Raw genomic sequence first — 3469 nt, 5'->3', positions numbered from 1 at the left:
ATCATAGGAACTTTTCAATTGAATATATGCTAATGTTTATTTTCCTTTGAAATTAAGGGAGTATAGAAATCCATTCATATGAACCAAGTGGCTCTAAATCTATAGAAATGATATCATGTTTATTTCCTTTGAAATGTGGAGTATGTGAATATATTCCTATGAACCAATTGGCTCTAAAGGAAAAAATCCTATAAAAATCATATCATATAGAGTTCCTATGATATTCCTCGACACTAAAGGATGATTGAAATTGCTGCGGGTGATACGATGGTCTTTCTTTGTAGACTCCTCACCCAACTTTATAGTTACCTCTCGAAGATGAATGAAATGACATATACATGGTATTCTACATGTGCAATTTGGTACATGAAAACTCGGTAAAAGTTTGCGAGGTTCGAATTTTCAATAAAGCTATATGCACTGCATTTCGGAACGGATGGAGCATACAACAGTTGCTAACACTCACGTGGAAGATTTGTGTGTAGGAGGAGTGGCTGTTCTGTTAAATGACATGGCAAAACTGACACTGTCGGATGCCGATCTAACGGTTCTTACGGCGTTCGTCAGGAAAAGGCTTGTGGCGAACATTTGTCAGATAATGATTTACGGACACATGCATTGCATTGATACGTGCCCCCCTCTCTCTCACGCACACGCACCCTCACGAGTCACGACTCTCCCGAGTCCTCTCGCAGACTCGCACATCGCACCCACCGTCTATCTGCAGGTAGACGTCACGCACATATGTGCTCTTCACACCCTACCCTCAGAACTTCTAAAAAATAAAAGACGGCACGCACATTTTATTTTAGCTCACACGTCATACACTTGTACTATTACTCTTGCGGCGAACGTTCTTTGGGCATAGTATATTGTACTCTCACGAAGAGAAGTGGTGCACGCACGCACTAGTTCTCTCACACCCACTCGCGGTACATGTAGGAGCGCATTTTTTTGAAGCTGGTATACAAAATCACTCCACTATATATAAAAGCAGGAGCCTTAGCGCTTGCTTTACTAGGGTTCCTCTCGTTCACTCTCTCATGCTCTCTAGATCTAAGCAACACATAGGTGGCCACACTCTCTCTTAGCTCATGGCTGGTCACAAATCCGGCCGGACAACCTCGACCGGGGCAGGGGTGTAGGTGCATCGTTCACGCTGTCGTCGGCGGCGAGGGAGGAGACCAACGGCTGCCCGCGCGTCCTGATCGGCGGCCGTGCCATTCTTTCCGAGAGAGCACCGGCTCGGGAGGGCCTCCGACCCCTTCTTCCTCACTGCGGTATTGTGGCCAAGATGCAGCCTCCCGACGCTGTCTTTGCGACATGCCGATGACCCTCAGGTATATATTCCTTCGAAACCTGCCTTGCTCTACTGCTCAGCTCCCTTCGTGTGGATCCTTTTCTACTTTCGTCCGCTGTTCCAAAGCCACCTAGACTTCTACTATTATTAGAAGTAAAGCTATTTCATACAGTCGACTCAAAGCGTTGGTTCAAACAGGGAAGAAAGTGGGAAAGCTGTAGCATGAATCTAGGACTTGGTTCTAAGAGGAAACGGGGGAAAGTAGTAATATCTGTCACTGTTTAAATAACCATAGTTCTTATTTGCGCAAACAGGGATGTCTGTCTCCATATCGTTTCGGCATGTCTGTCTCCGTATCGTTTCTATCCACGCAATCAAAAGCACACACCTCAGTTTTAGTACAACTGCGCAAAATGAGATGGCTATCCCTCGTTGCCGTCGGCTAACCTCCCGTCTTCAAGGTATCCCTACATTGGTAGTAACTAAGGTAGAATGACCAACGCAATCTAAAAGAAGCTGATTCATACGTTTTACTTCCTGATTGTAGTGCAGGGATGAGCGAAAACAACTGCATCCTAGTTCGGAATGCACTTTCTACTAGTTCATCCATGGACCGAGGACTAGCTGGCATGGCTGCACAGCGGTTTTTTGGACAGGTGCGCGGACAAGAGGCATTGTGGTCTGCTTATTTCTGCAAATAGCGGTGCTTAAATTTAGTGGAATGCACAAGAATTTCACCTGGTCAGTACACTGCATGGTTCAGTTCAGCACTCCAGCTGAGACCACAATTATAATTGGTTATTCTGGAATGAGAGAACCTAACCCTGAATGGTGGCAACAACAAAAAAACCAGAGTGAACTCCAGGAAATTCAAGCCTGCTGGGAGGCCCTTTGCTCAGAGAGAAGCCTTGCTTGTTTTTTCCTGATTTGTAAACCTTCTCACAACTTTGTCTTTTGCTGTCAACTAGTACATGTTTGTTATGTTCTATGAATCATTGAGATGTATAAAATTTCTTAACTTATGCTTTTCAAGTTTTTTATGAAGACGAGTTTAATGTGAGTGTTCCACATGAGCGCTGGACTAGCATGTGAACGTTTGGAATTTATTACATTGTGGCCTCAATTAACTGCATGAACCACTGTAACAAGATACATAGTTGCTTATATGTCAGACAGCAGATTGTTGATTGTTAGCTGGTCGATAGCCTAGTGTTGAAGCGAGCTGAGCCAATGTGTCGTGTTTTGCACAACTGCTTACAAGTGGGGTAGCACCAATAGTGTTTACAAGTACTTATGTATACGTCGGCGCATGGTTCTCGAACGAGTGCTCTATTTCATCAAAACACACACTGCTCGTATGATAAACCGTGACAACTTATGTCTTACCACGCCATATTCATGAAAAAACTAGTGAGGACGCATCTGTTTCGGCAACAATTATGATGGTTCTCACATGATTCACGGGCACAGAAAAGTAGCAGCAGTTCCTTCAAACAGAGTACTAGCCCCAGAGGGGTCGATAACAGGCAAGGTTCGGATAATTAGACACAATCCAAACTACTATTAAACACTAGCTGGGGCAACTATTTGATGCCTCAATCTAATTTGGGCTGGACACAAGACGGACCTTGCCATGAACATCATCAAGGATGTCCCGCAGCAGCTCAATCCTGTGAACCTTCATGAAGACAACCTTGTGGCCTTGCCACTGATAAACTTGTTTGTGGAGGCATGCCACGTCATCTTCCTGCGTAAGCTTGACAAGAACAATATTCCTCACAAACGAAGGAGTAGCTTTGAACTTCTTGTGCTTCAGTACACCCTAGACAACACGCCTGACAACAGTGAGGCTGGAATACAACTCTCCATTGGTATAACCACAAATGGCTTCTAGGATCCAACAGCCTAAGAACTCTGTTTTCCCACAGCGTATATTCAGGTCGTCTGCCTCATAGCGAGTGACATGTACAACCACACAATCCTTGTCTGCATCAGGGCTCTAATTGAAACAGAAACAAATTCTGAATTACTTTTCAGTATAAGAAACACAAGTTATTTAAACCACTACGTATACCATGGCATCGAAGCTAATAAAATTTTGCATTATTAATCACTACATACTTCCTTTTCTAAAAAAATCACCACATACTTAGATGAAAAACCACAATC

This window comes from Triticum aestivum, chromosome 1A, assembly GCF_018294505.1.
Source record: "Triticum aestivum cultivar Chinese Spring chromosome 1A, IWGSC CS RefSeq v2.1, whole genome shotgun sequence".
NCBI classification, from domain to species: Eukaryota; Viridiplantae; Streptophyta; class Magnoliopsida; order Poales; family Poaceae; genus Triticum; species Triticum aestivum.
Note: the sequence above shows the minus strand (reverse complement) of the source record.